The following is an 18,426-nucleotide window of genomic DNA, read 5'->3' on the forward strand; positions in this document are numbered from 1 at the left end:
GAAGCATACATGGCAGATAGGTCAAACTACACTTTTCCTGTATTTTTAATCATGTTAATGATCAGAATTTTTCTTTATTTGTCCCTTGTGTGACCTTGTATATCTTTTCTGAGCATTTACCATCAACGATTTTCCTTTTCAGGTCAGTTTATGATATTATAAGTAAATACCACCGATAAAAGCTGGGCAGTGCTTGAAAAAAGAGAGGGACTATTTTCTTGCATGGCATCTGAAAAGATGCATAAAAATCACTGAAAATGCAAAGCTGTATAGTCAAAATTACGCAAATTTCAAAGCAACATGCAGAAATAATATGTTTTCTACCATTATTTTAGAGTTTTGATTAAAAGTGCCCCAAATTCATCCGCTGTAAAATTATTTTCCCAGCCAGCCGGTATGCTCCTATCTGGTCTCAAAAAAGGAGGGCGCGCTATGAAATTGTGTTCTTTACACTTCGGTGGCATAAAACAAAACAAACAAATTCTCAGGTCATCATAATTAAGTTGAAATTTTGGTCATTTGGGTATTCAACCTTCAATTTTTAAATTTTCTGAGAAGTAACTTTTTGAGATCATTATAACAGATTAATGGCGATAATGAGTGACGAAGTTAATTTCAAAAGGATTCGAAAAAAGAGACCTTTCTGCGACATCACTTTTTTTCTTTATAATTATAAGCAAAATAACAAAAAACGAAATTAGAAACAAATAATGCTAATTTTCATTTAAGAATGATTTTAATAATTATGTTCCCGAAATCGGACAATGCCCATTTATAACAAGTTCTTTAGATTTATGCAAATATATTCTGTGATTCTAAGAAGAAACAATAGATGATGATAAGTGAAATTAAATCTGGCGATCTGTAAAAAAATCGGGGGCTCTGTGCAATCTCCATCAGCTCTCCTGGGTAATGTCATTCAGAAGCACGACTGCATTAATACACAACACTGCCACGGGGAGCTAAGGCCCCGTATCCATAGGCTGTTCCCTTGTGGCGTGTGCCCTTGTTCCATGTTCACTTAACTTGTTCCCATGTGACCTGCCACACAGACAACCCATGGATACGGCCACTAAGTAAAACAAAGGTTCGTTGTCTGTGTGGCAGGTCACATGGGAACAAGTGAACACGGAACAAGGGCACACGCCACAAGGGAACAGCCTATGGATACGGGGCCTAATGGAGATGTGTTTTTGTTGCACCAAGTCCTCAAAATCGACTATTTCAGTTGAGATCCATACACCCCTATGAAAGACACGACCTTAATCTTCCACACAGGGTGTGTGAATTACCTGAATACTTGAAATAGGGATGTATGGATTTCAATTGGAATACGGTAGCCCAATACAGACTTACTGCTTGGTCTGCTGCACTCATGCACGGGACAGTATGCCCATCGAATTTCCGGATCTGTTGTGTAACACCAAGGGCCATTGGGTTCACCATCCGGATTACGACAATAGTTGTGGTCGCCAAGACCAGCGTCCGGAATGTTTTCTGGTGTACGGGTGTGTTCGTGGGGATCTTGTGCTGTCCAGGATTGACATTCGATGCCATGTATGGTTTGATGAACCGTACCACGATAGTCACGCCCAAGTGGATCAGAGTAGCAATCTGGTGTTGTATGCACACACAAAATAAAGAAACAAAGAAAAATAAAGAAACAAAGAAAAAAAGAACGAAAAATATAAGATACACACAAAATGTCAAATTGCAATAGTTACGAATTCTGATGACAAAAAAAAACTTAAGTGTTTTAAAGTAATTATGATTCTTCTTAGATATACACGGCGGAAGCGGGGGACGACAAACACTATGTTTTGGGCCATTGCAAAGTTGTGCCAACTGGCTCGGCAATTTTAAAATTTACCTTCACTTTGGGCTAAAATAATCTGAAATTGTTAGATTTTCGCAATTGACCCGTTAAAGCCAGCCCAAAATCTGCTCGTCCCTCCATAAATTTTGGTGGCATGCCCCAGCCCAGCAAATGAATAAACGTATCCCAACAACTGAGAAATGACCCTGAAACCCCAACAAATGAATAAATATATCCCAACAACTGAGTAAAAGGATCTTGACAATACCAACAAATTAATAAATTAATAAACATATCCCAACAACTGAGTAAGTGGACCCTGACAACCCCAACAAAGGAATAGACGTATCCCAACAACTGAGCCAATGGACACTGACAATCCCAACAAAGGAATAGATGTATACCAACAACTGAGTAAATGGACACTGAAAATCCCAACAAATAAATAAATGTTTCCCAACAACTGAGTAAATGTACACTGACAACCCCAACAAATAAATAAATGTATCCCAACAACTGAGTAAATGGACACTGACAACCCCAACAAAGGAATAAATGTATCCCAACAACTGAGTAAATGGACACTGACAACCCCAACAAAGGAATAAATGTTTCCCAACAACTGAGTAAATGTACACTGACAACCCCAACAAATAAATAAATGTATACCAACAACTGAGTAAATGGACACTGACAACCCCAACAAAGGAATAAATGTATCCCAACAACTGAGTAAATGGACACTGACAATCCCAACAAATAAATAAATGTATCCCAACAACTGAGTAAATGTACACTGACAACCCCAACAAAGGAATAAATGTATCCCAACAACTGAGTAAATGGACACTGACAATCCCAACAAATAAATAAATGTATCCCAACAACTTAGTAAATGGACATTGACAATCCCAACAAAGGAATAATGTATCCCAACAACTGAATAAATGTACACTGACTACCCCGACAAAGGAATAAATGTATCCTAACAACAGAGTAACTAAATCCAATCCCAACAAATGAATAAATGTATCCCAACAACTGGGTAAATAGACACTTACAACTGAGTAACCAACCGTTGGGCAAAAATATATACACAACATCTGGGTTTATAAAATATCAACCCAGGTGTTGTGTAATGTTCAAAACCCAACTGTTTCTACAATTAATTGACCCAACTGTTGGTAGTGTGTCAAACCCAGCGACTTTTGGGTATAAGGTACCCGGCAACTCTAGCTGTGCATTATATGATTAACGTTGGGTAAAATGTTGGGTAATAAAAGTGCCCGACATTCTAACAGTACAGGTTCGTCCCCTTTACTCTTTAAAAAAAGTTATAACCTTAAATTTCATGACTTATGCTTACATGAAGAACAAACGAACGTTTCACATTGAAAAAGCTTTTTGCCATGTTTTGTAAATGCATCCAATAAATCTATCCATGGAACTGCAAGTAATTTAATTTTCTACATCGCCATACAGGATAGGAGCCTTACTATTGCAAGACTTACTTGCACAAATATTTAAATTGAAACGTCTTGTAATGGATAGCTCTGTATCTTTACATTTAACCACTATGATAGTGATGAATTTAGAGCAAAATGCCACACTCATTAAGCTTAATGGGATATTAATTGTAGGATGAGGACACGCTTATTTTACCTTAATAATTAAAAAAAAGGAAAGTCTAATGACAATAATGTACCGATGCATTAAATGAATCTATCCATCCCGATGAAATTGACTGTTAGGAAATTGATTGGTTTACTATATGCATTGGAATAATGGGCTTTCTCCAAGTCCATTAACGACGCGTATTTGTTATAAAACCGATTACTGTACATAAGATTCAACTATGCAATACAATTTGATTGCTGCATGTCCAAAATAGATTAGTTTAGATAGGAGATTATAATCACGATTTCTTAACTTAAAAGAGTATTTCGTGATCCTAGCATCCTCTATTTATGTCATTTTTCATTAGATATCCACGAAAAAAACCTATTCCCAAAATTTCAGTTGATTCCGATTTTGCGTTCGCGAGTTATGCATGATTATGTGTATTACACTGCTCCATAGACAATGCGTTGTAATTTCGTTCTGGTGCACCAGAACGAAATTCAAATTTCATGATATCTTTGCTAAATGAATTAATCTGCAAGAAATATTTTGTACATAAACATTATGTAGCCAGAGGTTTCCAGTGATATAAAAATCTCAACTTTTTTTTAGAAAAGTGGGGGATGAGGCTGTGGATCACGAAATGCCCTTTTAAGGGTATCTTATAATAATAAAAAAAAGTGAAAAATCAATTGTTTCATTATGACTACCTTTATACGATAGTTCTTTCGGGAAAAGGGAGAAAACCCGGGGAGAGAAGAAGAGGAAAGGTATATTTTTAAAGATCGACGTGATCAAAGACTGTTTTCAAACCGGTTTAAAGGGCAGGCCTATAGCAAAAACAACATCATATCATTGGCAAGCTAATATTATGAGGACAATGAAAATGACTCCTTTTTTGAGAAAATAAGACGTTTAAAATTGATATTCCGCAAAAACCAACTTAAGCGGTGAGTTCCTTCGAACGAGACAGATTTGGCCTAGAAAAACGGTGACGTCATGAAATGAGATGTGCCCGCTGTGAGAAAAGGGACTATAAACGCTCTCAATGGACAGAACGTATACTGTTGTTGTTCACAGAAAAAATCCAAATTAAGTATTACAATTCATGGTTTTTAAACATATGGATAAAATCAGCCGCTTCTTTTTTCTTTTTCTTTTTTAGACAATTGTGATATTACAATTCATATGTATATCAATATCATGAGAAATATTAGGCCTAAAAAATAAATATATAATTTAAGCTTAGAATTTCATCTGAGACTAGCATATAAACCGTGTTAAGTCCACATACTCATGTATCTGATATCCCTGTATATTGCAATGCTATAGTTTCAGTTGGATAAAATATTACAAAGCAATCGCATAGTAACAATGATACTGTGTGGGCTTTGTTCCCGAAAGAGAACAATAGTGTGCATATTGTTATGCAGCATTGTTATGGTAAGTGATAGTACAACTCATTGTTGCTAATGTCAATCAAAGTGATTGTGATTGTATGATGAGAGCACGATAAAGTGCCCGCTTCATTTACCTACGTCATCAGTCAAACGGGGGGAGAACACGTACGCTTCAAACGGGGGAAGAACACGTACGAGGCTGAACTTTGCCCACACAATTTCTCCTTTTTCAGGAGAAATACGCACGAAAAAAATTGCAACAAGTGTCCACTTGTAATGTAATAATTACTCTCTTCGAATAGAGATAAACTTGTTTTTGCTATAGACCTGCCCTTTAAGGAATCAGCACCGTTTGCACAGTATTTTTGTGGGTCATGAGAGCACATCAGACACCTCAAATTGCATTTTGAATACGAGGAATGTCCTGATGATATCAAATAAAAGTGGCATAATTTCGTCGTGTTCAAATTACAGAAATTAGAGCTAAGTAAGTGCTTGCTTTCTTAGGGCAATTATTTGCTTTTCGCTCAAAGTCATATTGCATCTAAATTCAAGGAGAATTAGGAGTCACATAATCTCTACATTAGAAGTATTGTTTTCATTTCGCTGTAATCTAAACCTCTCTGGCGAAGCTTTGTAGTTTTTTTAAGCTTTCATCTCGGAGTCAACAGTCTATTGTTTTGTACATTCTTTTGTTTTTTCTGTTTTCATGTATAGCTTTGTAAATCAGTTCCGATTCGATTGCAATTTTGTAGCTTTTTAACACAATTTGTGACACACGTTACTTTGCTCAAGGGTGCCCTCGTGGCTCTCAGTGCAATCTAATCATGCTAATACTACATACCCTCTGCTATAAAACAATTGCATTAGTCATGTTATACTTCACGGTCAATCCGGGTTGACAATGTTCTCTATCATCGACTATATAGCCTTCAGTATGGGAAACATACAGGAATGAAAGAAAAAATGTAAAAAAAAAATAAAAAAAACAAGAAGAAGAAAAAAAAGCGGAATTTTTAATTTGGAAATCTGGTGCAGGAGAACGTACTATTCCAGCATTATTGAACATCAAAATATGTGCTGCAGCAGCAACATGGTTGGCAACTTAATTCCTTTTTGTTTTTAATTATTTTGGGGGGTTGGGTGGGTGCCATCTTACTATAAATAGGCTAATGTTGTATGTGTGTGTGTATGTATGTATGTATGTGGTTTATGTAAAAGGCTCCGTCAATTTCGATCCAAATGTCGCCAAATTCATACGGGAGATCGAGAAATATACGGGAAATTGCCTCGACTTTATTTGGTCGAAATCGGTCAAGAATTGGCTGCAAAAACAGTGAAAATATGGGTAAAAACGGGGTTTTTGTTATGAAAATCAGTTACCAGCCTGCGCGTCACTGCAGCTGGCAGGCAGCGCGTCGGCGCGCGAGCGTATTGCGCACTACGCCAATGCGCGCGTAAACAGCGCAGAGCCACGCGACTTGCGAGCCAGAGACCAGTGGACATGATAATACAGAAAGAAGGAAAAATAAATAAAAATTAAAGGACAAAAAGGTACATGGACGGGTCACGGGATTATGATAAAGATGAACACGTCCGCATACACGCTCTGAGAGGACGTATACGGGAAAAATATGTATGTTGTATAAACAAAATGAAGCGGTAGACCTATACTATAAAGAAAAATGAAATTAAAATGACAAAAGAGGTACGAGTAATTAGGCCAACGGGTTAAATTAACTAAATGAAATGGGAACGAAACAAAGAAGGAAAGAAACTAATCAGGAAATGTAGGAAAAAAAAGAAGCTATAATAATGATAACAGAATTAAATAAAAAAACATGGAAACGGGAAATCACAAGCAGCAAATAAAAAATGAAGCTAAAAGGGAAATGTAACAAATAACAGATTTAGAAACAAATGGGAACGGGTTTAAATAAATAAATAACATGGAAACGGAAAATCAAAATGTATCTTTTCGATGATTCTACCTGTTCAGTAATTCTTCCTGTTATAGTGAACGCTCCCATTTACTCATCTAGCGGGGACCCGCGCGAAGCGCGGGTATCCCGCTAGTGGATGTAAAAAGCACAGAAACAGAACATAATCTTCCCTATTTATTTTCAGCCACACCGAATATTATATTAAAGATCAATATGATCAAAAACTTCATGATCAAAGACTGTTTTCAAAACGGTTTAACACAAGTCTGCAAAATGCACTGTAACAGCATGCATGAAGATTGAATTCTATTGCATTGAAAATTCACGTTCTTTCTTGAGGGAAATCATTGATCAGGAAAACACACTGCGCCAGTATACTTGGAAGTTAAATTCTTTCTCGATGAAAATCCTACGTCAGGAAAACGCAATGTATAAGCATAATTTGATAGTAATTTGGTGATAAAAATGTTTTACGTGAAAAATGTACCAGAACATTTGAAAGTTAAATTCTTTTTCCATTGAAAGATTAGGTAACAAAACTGGTACCGCACTGTTATTTGAAACTCTGTTCTTTTCTGGGGAAAAACCACAGTCAGGAAAATGTGCTGCATTCGTTTAAATCGGGTGGATTAGATGTATAAACGCACAGAAACCAAATATAAAGTATATTTTCTCACTTATGCAGAATATTTACAACAAAATACAAAATATTACTTACCTTCGGTTGCAGCTCCCACACAAAGACAGCAGAATAGCAAAGCAATCCATAAAAGGCTACACCGCACCTCCATCACGAGGTACCCAGTTGAACACTTTGTACTACAATAAGCGCAAGCATCATCTGAGTATACCAAGTCTACTCTCGCATACTCCCCATTTTAATATTGAAATATACAGAGTTAAGTTTGATTGATCGCGCGTGATAAATAGCTAAACTAAGACCAAATGATTATACACTCTTAAAAAGGTCTAGTCGAATTTGAGTAGATTCCTAGTAAAATTAGATGTCACTTTTAAAAATGCGGTCGCTGTCAGACGATACAGGAATAAAACATACTAAAGCATCCGTACACAATCAAAAATAAATATCTAAAAGTAAAAGACACCAAGCCTATAATTATTATAACCAAATAAAGTAATCAATAAATGGAGAGATTTTTTCCGCCAATTTTGCCGACTTCATTCGGTACGATGCGACTTCACGATCCCAACGGACCATTTTTAAAGTTACACTGATTTACTTGGAATTTTCTCGCGAAAAAAATGCAACAACAACAACAACAAAAATTTATAAAGCGCCAATATACAAAAAGTCAATTGTTCAAAGGCGCTGAAAGGCAGACACCAAAATTCAAGTATAGGCGAAACATGGAGACTAGCTGCATGAATATATTTTTCATTTTTAGACAACCCTGATACTACTTTATAAATTGATTTAAACACATCAAATATTAATTGATTTCTTGTGGACATGTAGGTTAGAAGGAATCATGTTTAATAGCTTTTAACGACATTAATGATTCAATCCAAGATTGTAGAACCAAAATAATTCACAAAGCAGTAACCTATATAATTACGAAAATAGCAACATACCGCAGGGGTAAAAAAGAAATCATTAATTATTCAAATATATACCTATGATGGAGCATAAACACATAAAATGTAAAACTTCGACACATTAAATGAATCGAAGTATTAATTTAATTTTAAAACGCTTTCAGTATAATCAGAAGGGATTACATTATTAGAAAAATCTAACAGGCGTATGGTAGGGGAATAATCGCTTTGCATGTAAAAAGTGAACTTTAAAGCTGAATTTATACTCCATCGCTGGGCGGACGAGCGATTAGTATACCAATATGGTAGCGCGCTTTTCCCAACGCAACAAAAAGTGCTGCGTCTCATTTGCTAAAACCAAAAAAAAGCTGTTCAGCTTTACCCGTTTCAAAGGGACCTTTTGAGCCTGTTCTGAACATTTTCGCTCAAGAGGATCAGTTTTCGCACAATGTTGATCTCTTTTTTGAACTCATTTTAACATCCCCCCAATGGGCCCTTTAAAATGAAAATTGAATTTGAAAATGGACAGTTTTTACTGTTTTATTTTGGTCCGATATACGCGTTAATATTTTCAAACTTGTAGCGGACGGTTGTGGAAACTTAGAGTAAAAAAGTGACAAAAATAGTCTTTCGGCTTATTTTATTTAAATAAAGGTCGTTTGATTACTTCTATGTTTGCTTAGAAAAGAGCCATTAATTTCATCACTGAAAACGCGCTCTTGACTAGCGACCGCGACCGGTAGACCTTTTAAATATCATCCAATTTTGTTGAAGAAAACTGCTGAAATCTACTTCTCTGAGGATTAGGAAAATAAACAGGATTAGTTCATGTGTGTTTACATGGTATTTGTAATTTCTAATACCTGTGCAAGCAACCTGCATTTTGTATTTTACACTAGGATATTTTTCAACAACGCATCAATATCTGCTAACAAAATTAAGTTTGATTCTAGTTTCACAGCATTTTGAATGGATTGTATCAGTTCTTTGCACGACAGTTTCACTACTACAATGCGAACATCAAATTCAGCAAACTCTGCTTCATATTCTAGATTTTTCAGAAGAGCAAATTCGATCTTAGCTTCATCAATTTTTACCGCTCCTGTCTCATCGCTTTGAAAGAATGCCATTTTAGACCGTCTCTCCAACGTATCAATCACCTCATCAAGTACTGCTCCATAAAGTCTGATTTGGACTGGCCATCCTCTGCAACTTACCTCAGATTTGTTTCAGTTCGATGTTCAGGTAACGTTCGCTAAAAATTAACGTACATTTACCCCAGCCCAGTTCTGTTCACTTTTGTCGACATGGCTGTCTCTGTCATCTATGGCCAGGAGATCAATCAATGGGAAAATGAAAGCACCAATCAGCTGAGAATAGATCTCAATGCAGGCACCACCGTCTGCCAAAAGTAACTTGTTTGAGTTAACGACAGCATCAAAGAAGTCTATGATGGACACTGCCGACGACACATGAATTCCTTCGCAATCTCAGCAATCCTACCAAATCTATTTGCATATACCTTTGTAGACTGAATCCTCCAGTCCTTTCAACATCTACGCACGGTCATCGGGTTGTGCTGATCCTCCAGTCCTTTCAACATCTACGCACGGTCATCGGGTTGTGCTGATCCTCCAGTCCTTTCAACATCTACGCACGGTCATCGGGTTGTGCTGATCCTCCAGTCCTTTCAACATCTACGCACGGTCATCGGGTTGTGCTGATCCTCCAGTCCTTTCAACATCTACGCACGGTCATCGGGTTGTGCTGATCCTCCAGTCCTTTCAACATCTACGCACGGTCAACGGGTTGTGCTGATCCTCCAGTCCTTTCAACATCTACGCACGGTCATCGGGTTGTGCTGATCCTCCAGTCCTTTCAACATCTACGCACGGTCATCGGGTTGTGCTGATCCTCCAGTCCTTTCAACATCTACGCACGGTCATCGGGTTGTGCTGATCCTCCAGTCCTTCAACATCTACGCACGGTCATCGGGTTGTGCTGATGGTGAGGACTGAATCGTTCAGCAATCCAATATTGGTGCAGTGAAAAATGCTAAAATATGAATATTTAGTAGATTTTTATTACGTCATTGCTTTCAGCTACTATTGTGCCCCATTCTTCGTTCATGATGCTACCATGGGAATATAAAGACAAACGGAGCCCTGATTAAAGCCCGACATTTGGCTGATTTGGGTAGCTTTTGTTCGCTACACATAAAGCGAGCTTGAAAACAAACAGCTGAGTACCGATGCAGGGAATAAACCTCTTTGCCAGCAAATTTGGTAGCTGATGATTAAAAAAAAATTTCTGTTGCGTCCGCCATTAGTAGTTTTTACAATTTTCCCATTTTTAAACCAAAATAATCAACTTTGCACGATTTTTAGTCATCATGGTGAAACTTTTGTGGTTTTGTAACATATTGAGTCCATTGCACACCGTCAGATCGCAATATTTAACTTGATTTTGAGAAGGAAAGATCGTCGCCACAGACCCCGCTCAGACCACAGTGACATGGAGGGGGCACACCACTAAATCAATGCGCCATTTGTGTAACCCTAATGAGTTCCGGTAAAAAACAGAAACTTTTTGAGGTATTTTGGGCTGGTCTGTAGACTTATTAATCAGAAAGAGTGGCGAATTATAGCTTAAATAAAAGTGTAAAGCCTATACATAAATTTGAGTCGCCAAAAAGTCGCATTTTATAATTATTGAGAAAATAGGTCCGCGAATTAAAAAATGGCAGAATCGGGTTTGCAGTCTTGAGAGCATGTCAAAACAGTGAGGGCGCTGTTCGCGGCCTCCTAGCGGGAAAACGAGATGGAAGAACCCCATACATTGAAACATATGTTAAACTTTCATCGATTTGCAATCGACTGGTCATCATAAAATATTATAAAACGAGCCCAAAAGGCCTCAAAATGAGCAAAGAAAACCGGTGTTTTTACACGTGTTTCAATGGGAAGATTATTTAGTGGTGTGCGCCCTGGATGCACTGACTATGCACAGCCTCGGCGTTCACGGTGCGGTGCAGTGGCACTGGTGGTAAACAATGTAAGTATAAAAGCTGAAGTTATTTCAATTATTTTCACGTGTAGTGTGCATGGTTTATAAGGCCATCTTTTACACCGTAAACAAGAGCAGTGTCGTGACTCATGACTGATTCACTCTTATTGTAGGCTAGGCCAGGCCCGGGATCAGGCCACGAAAAAACATCAGTCATAAACAACCTGTATCAATGACAATTGATTTGATATGGCATGCACGCAGTTTAGCGCCAGGCATTATATTGCTGTCTAGATTTTAAAGCCGAGTGGTTGATGGTACGCGAATGATGGTACGCGAATAGTTGAATTTTCACAATACACTTATTGGGGTATATTCAAATAAGAGTTTCGGTTTTAAAATTCACGTTCAAATGCACGCGAAAGGCACTAATATTTGTACCTTTCTAAATCATTTTAACACTTAATTCGCTGGCTGATTTTGTGAGATTCGCAGCGAGTAATATTTAGTGTCCATGGCGATTGGAAAATCGCTCACTATAAATTTTTTTTGGGGGGGGCGAGCGGTGGCGAGCGATCGCTCACCAAAAAAAAGTCAAACGGCAAGGCCTGGGGTTCAATAATTATAGGTAATTATGAATGCGTATTACTTACTGCTCGAAAAATAATGCATATGCGCTGATGCTGGTGCGTCTAATGCATGAGCCCCAAAGGGGAAGACAAAATTAGACGAATCGACATCAGCGCAAGTGCATTATTTTGCCTAATTTCTCGAGCAATAGGGCCTAAGTAATATGTGTTTATTAATCTATTTCATACAGTGGCGTAGGGCCTACCGTGGCTGCCCCAACCCCGGGGGGCTGAAGAAAATTAAATTTTGCTGCCCCTTCCTCAACAGCCCGAAAAGGTTGACCCATTTTTTTTCCGGTTGTTTGAAAAAGTGAAGAGCAAAAAAAAAAAAAAAAGATTTCAGGTGCTAGCACCCTAAAAGCAACACATTTTGATGTATAGCAACATTTTTTCAAAAATTTGTATGCTTTATCAAATTTTTCAGCCTTTTTTATTTATTAATTCTTTTTGCCACCCCCTTTGTTTTTGTTTTTGCCACTCCTGTTTTTGCAGCCCCTTCAATTTCGCTGCCCCCTGATTTTACCCTGGGGGGCTGGCGCCCCCAAAGCCCCCCAAAATAAGCGCATGTCATACACGACAAGAAAAAAACACATAATTTTAACTTTTTTTATGTAACAAATTATCAAAGTAGGTAATGGTGCCTCCAACGGACAAGGTACAAAACACACCAAGGATCAAAGGATGATACAAGAGGATACCTAGAAATTATAAAAACAGAAAGATTCGAGCCAGGTATACCAACTTGGTGTGGGGAACAAAGACAAAGACCAGATAAAACTAATGCAGTATGTAAACCAGAATGGTGTACATGCACTGTTACGTCTGCATTAGAAAAATCCAAAACCACAGGGATGGTAGACAAAGTTAACAAAAAATACAACCGACGTTTCGAGCAGATAAACTGCTCTTCTTCAGGGACAGACAACAAAATATAAAAGCAAACAACGAAAACTACATACTGTAACTGTAGTTAAAAAACTATTTTGTAAAAATAAAATTCAAGTCAAAAACTGAAGGCAAGTTCAAATAGAACTCAGTAGCAAACAAAGCTCAGAGCAAAATAAGCACGTCTTACCTCTATGAAAGACGGTTCACTACAATGAGAAACAGGAAAGCAATATAATTATGTAAATGAGCAACACCGCAGGACAATAGGGTATTGTCCTAATTGACAGGATGTAGATGTCAAGAGGGGTCGCAGACAATAGAAGAAGAAGAGAATGAATAGAGAGAGATAAGTGGACTAATGTCACTCAAACTTAAAGAGAGAAGAGTGATATGCATATTACAAACCAAGTATTGTAAGCCTACAAAATACATGTGTTAAAAAATTAAAAAATAAATAAAAAATACAATAAAAAATAAAAAATAAATTAATTAAAAATTAAAAAATGAAATAAAATTAAAAATAAAAAAATTTTAATTTTGTTTTTTGTTTAAGTTAAATTTGCTGAATAAAACAATAAAGATGAGGAAGTACTCAAATATTAAAGTGTAGCATGCATACAGAAAAAGAGTAGGTGGGGGGGGGGGTAGAAAAACAGATAAAAAGTAAAATATGGAAATTTTTTATTTATTTTTATTTTTTAACACATGTATTTTGTATGCTTACAATACTTTGTTTGTAATATGCATATCACTCTTCTCTCTTTAAGTTTGAGTGACATTAGTCCACTTATCTCTCTCTATTCATTCTCTTCTTCTTCTATTGTCTGCGACCCTCTTGACATCTACATCCTGTCAATTAGGACAATACCCTATTGTCCTGCGGTGTTGCTCATTTACATAATTATATTGCTTTCCTGTTTCTCATTGTAGTGAACCGTCTTTCATAGAGGTAAGACGTGCTTATTTTGCTCTGAGCTTTGTTTGCTACTGAGTTCTATTTGAACTTGCCTTCAGTTTTTGACTTGAATTTTATTTTTACAAAATAGTTTTTTAACTACAGTTACAGTATGTAGTTTTCGTTGTTTGCTTTTATATTTTGTTGTCTGTCCCTGAAGAAGAGCAGTTTATCTGCTCGAAACGTCGGTTGTATTTTTGTTAACTTTGTCTACCATCCCTGTGGTTTTGGATTTTTCTAATGCAGACGTAACAGTGCATGTACACCATTCTGGTTTACATACTGCATTAGTTTTTATCTGGTCTTTGTCTTTGTTCCCCACACCAAGTTGGTATACCTGGCTCGAATCTTTCTAACAAATTATCACTCAAAATGTTGGAAATTAGAACCAAATATAAACCCGCCCGAAAAATGAATAAATCCTATGTGACACGAACACGCATGAAACACTGCCGTAGACTACGCAGAATGCACAATACATGTATACACAATCAATGCATGTTTCATACTTTTCTGATTGGCTGCTTTGATAGGAGTGTATGAATGCTTTACGCTAGTTGTGCGTTGTGTAATGCAGGACTGGCGCATGATTATGTGAATTTACGCGAGAAGTCTAGAGGCCCCTCTTGTAAAACTTTTCTCCATTTTAAGATATTATTTCTTTAATTTCCCCAACTAGGTGATACTGATGTCAACTTGATGTGAACTGTACAGTTGCAGCAACTGCTTTCAGGAGATGGTGGCTTTTAATGAGAATGTATAGTGATGAACTCAACAGTACTACTGGTGCAACAAAAAGCTGGTATGTACAATGAGTAACCAGGGACTGCCTTTTGAGGAGAGTGACATTCATGCATTTAAATTGGGATGCAGACAACCCCGGGCGGACAACATGATCTTTGAGGGCACCTTAAGTTTGTTCGGTTTTTATAAGGTGGAACAAATAAGACTTGTAACAAGAAACAACATGGTATTGATATATGTGTATGTAGAATGGCATGCACGCACTGCCATGCAGGTGGTCGCAAGCAATGCTTAAATCAAATGCTATTTGTGCGAAATTGACAATCTCCAATGTTAAGGCGTAAGGCTTTTTTTGTGAAAATTATTTATCGCAAAATTTACAAGGCGGAAAAAAGCGGAATTTGACATTTGTAAAGCGGAAAATTTTGGGCTTTTTTTATAGTTAGTCCTGACTCCCATCTCACACATGATGATGAGCTGATCATAGTTTAGCCTTTAGGCATGAATGGGCAAAATGCCAAATTGCAATACGTGTGCTACGTACACTACGGATGCACCACCATTGATCTCCAACACAACTCGCATGCCATACAAGTCACACACAGATGCAATGATCAAATTTTTATCTAAAAGGTGCGCAGTAAATCCGCAGTTTACTTTTTGTGTGCAAATAAATGGTAAAACAATTTCCATAAATATATTTTGAATTGGTACCGTACTTAGGCCTCCCATATATGTAACTCTGGGGCTTGCAGCATGGAGCAGCCCAATTTCAGAAACCTGGAGGCACAGTGAAACATGCTTGTTCTTGTAAAACGTTTCTCCATTTTAATATTTTGTTTCTTGAATTTTCCCAACTAGGTGATACCAGTGATGTCAACTTGATTTGAACTGTACAGTTACGTTGCAGCAACTGTTTTCAGGAGGTGGTGGCTTTTAATCAGAATGTATAGTGATGAACTCAACAGTACTGGTACAACAAAAAGCTGGTATGTACATGTACTATGATTAACCAGGGACTGCCTTTTGAGGAGGAGAGCATTGCTCTCTACTGCTCTCCTTAAGGGGGTACTACACCCCTGCCCAATTCTGTGCATATTTGTGCATTTTTCTCAAAAATTATAGTGCATTTGTGACAAGTAAGATATGTATATTATAGGGGCAAGGACTACAACTACTGCACTGGAAATTTTATTTCAGCACAAACAACAGTTGTGGAGTTACAGTCAAAAATGAGGGAAAACCAGTATTTGATCAATAAATCAATAACTACTTGCCTTGAGTTGCTGAATTTTCAGTGCAGTACCGTAGTTGTACTCCTTGCCCCTATAATATACATATCTTACTTGTATCAAATGTGCTATAATTTTTGAGAAAAATGCAAAATTAGGCACTAAATTGGCCAGGGGTGTAGTACCCCTTAAATCTGATATAGGAGAGTGATGTTTGACATGTGAAACAGCTCTCCTTGAAGGCTCATGAAGAGCTATTTATTGCTCTCCTTCAAGTTCCAAAAGACAGTCCATGAGTAACTGCTATATTGGTTGATGCTATATTGGTTGATGAAAGGATTAGGCCATAAGGCCTGGCTTAGTAACTCAGGCCCCAAGATAGTAACTTCAAGCCCCAAGATAGTATCTGACTTAGTAGCATGGGCCGGCCCAGGGTTGTCACCACGCTGGACTGGGCCGCCTGGCACTCACTAAATTGGGGGTTTTTAAGTTTTTTTTTTCAAGTTTTTTTTTTTTTATATTTCCGGAAGTGGATGATGATATTTCATCATAAAAAGAGGAAGAACATTTTTTTTTTTTTTTTTTTATCCTCAAAGCCTATTCCCCTATTCCTAGCGTTCAACTAAAAAGATGGTACTATTTGGGTCCTGGTGACAACCCTGGTCAGGCCCGTGCTACTAATTCAGGCCCAAAGAAATTTTTTCTTTCTATGTCACTTTTGGGGATCTGTAGGTTGTTCAATATTAAAATGTAAATATTTTAATTGATATTTTGGTTATTTTTCTTTACAGATGAAATATGAACTTATTGGAAGGAACCACCTGCAGCAACAAGCTTAAGCAAGAGACAGGTAAATGCTCCATAGCTTCAACGGCACTTCAACTAAAAATCAAGCGAATTTAACTTCGAGGGAAAACTATCGACAGAAAAAGACATTGTCAACATATGGCTGTTACGGCCACGCCTACCTATCAATTAGGTTTAGTGGACTAGCTGGCTGGTAGCCACTAGCCATCACTGTTAATTTGGAACATGTTTTACCACACAGTGGAACTCATAATATATAATTATGATAATGTGGACTACAATTAAGTCAACAAATACTGGACACAGTGGTAACTAGGCGAGTTAAAAAAGGCGAAGTTAAAAAAAAGGCGAAGTTAAAAAAGGCGAGAGTTAAAGAAAAGGCAAGTTACCCCCCCCCCAGAGATTAGGGTGTGGTTTTCTTCAATTACCCCCACAAAGTAAGCTAAAGATGAGTTACGACAAAGCCATCAAAGTCCCACCAGCGAGTTACGGCAAAGCCATCAAGTCCAAATGGCGATTTACGACAACACGATCAAATCGGCGAGCTACAGCAACGCTATCAAGTCCTGTAAGAGAGTTACAGGAATGCCGTAATGATGAATGGAAAATGGCTTTCAATATAGAAAAATTATCAAATTTGTGTACATCGTGGAACATACTCTTTGCGTGGCTGTGCGTAGTAAGCAGTTGTACGCAGAAAGCCTCGCTAATATGGATGCGTAGAGTAGCATTGTATGCGCGTGTAGTTAGCATGATTAGTTGCGGAGTAACAAGCGTAGTTGAATGTTCCACGATGTACACAAATTTAATATTTTTCTATAGTTGAGGTTCATGATGATGAGAAAAAATCCATTTTACCCTAAATCAAATTGTAATCTTAACTTGCTGATAAGACTTGCCATAACTTGCTGATGGGACTTGCCGTAAATTTTAACTCATCGATGGGACTTGTCGTAACTCGTCTGCCAAAAATCTTAACTCAATGGCGTAGACTTCCCGTATTCTCAGCAGGGATCAATCTTTAACCTCTGCAGGGACCAGGGGATATTAAACTTATCTGACTTGCCATTTTGTCTCGCTCTTACTCGCCCATTTTTAACTTGCCAATAACTGTCCCCTTACCCTGTTAAGCTACGTATGACTTTTGTACATGTATGTACCCATTTTACAGACTATGAATTATAGTAATAAATAAATAATAAATAACCTAGAAGAGAGGGATGTGGTGTAGGTTATACATGTACCTGTATGTATTAAACAGTGGACAATAATTAGATAATGTTAATTTTCAATTTTAGTGATCCTAGCATCCTCTTTTTATATCATTTTAGGTAGATATCCCCAAAAAAGGTTATTCCCAAAATTGCAGTTGATTCCGATTTTGCATTTGCGAGGTATGCATGATTATTTGTTGTAATTTTGTTCTGGTGTACCAGAACATAATTCAAATTTCATGATATTTCTGCTGAACAAATTAATCTGCAAGAAATTCTTTGTACATAAACATAATGTTGCCAGAGGTTTCCAGTGGTATAAAAATATTTTTTTGAGCAAAGTGGGGGGGGGGGGGGTATGATGCTGTGGATCACAATCACAAAATGCCTTACTTCCAAAAGCAGCAATTTCAACTGCACTGACTACGGAGCCCCCAAAGTGACATGGAAGAAAAAAATCGAGGTCCGGCTTAGTAACTTGGGTCCAAGATAGTAAATTGGGGCCCTGACTAGTAGTTTGGGGACCCCGAGTTACTATTTCGGAGCACGAGTTACTATCTTGGGCACGAGTTACTAAGTTGGGCCCCGAAGTTACTATCTTAGACCCCGAGTTAC

At 37.5% G+C, this 18,426-nt stretch overlaps 1 long non-coding RNA gene across 1 annotated transcript; it reads left to right on the forward strand.

Moving 5' to 3' along the window:
- Positions 1–11,321: 11,321 nt before the first annotated feature.
- LOC140158268 (uncharacterized) lies at positions 11,322–16,922 on the forward strand. The gene is made up of 4 exons (XR_011859749.1): positions 11,322–11,390; positions 14,494–14,616; positions 15,420–15,547; positions 16,582–16,922. It is a non-coding gene; the product is annotated as an uncharacterized lncRNA (long non-coding RNA).
- Positions 16,923–18,426: the final 1,504 nt, after the last annotated feature.

This window comes from Amphiura filiformis, chromosome 8 (assembly GCF_039555335.1).
Source record: "Amphiura filiformis chromosome 8, Afil_fr2py, whole genome shotgun sequence".
Classification (NCBI taxonomy): Eukaryota; Metazoa; Echinodermata; class Ophiuroidea; order Amphilepidida; family Amphiuridae; genus Amphiura; species Amphiura filiformis.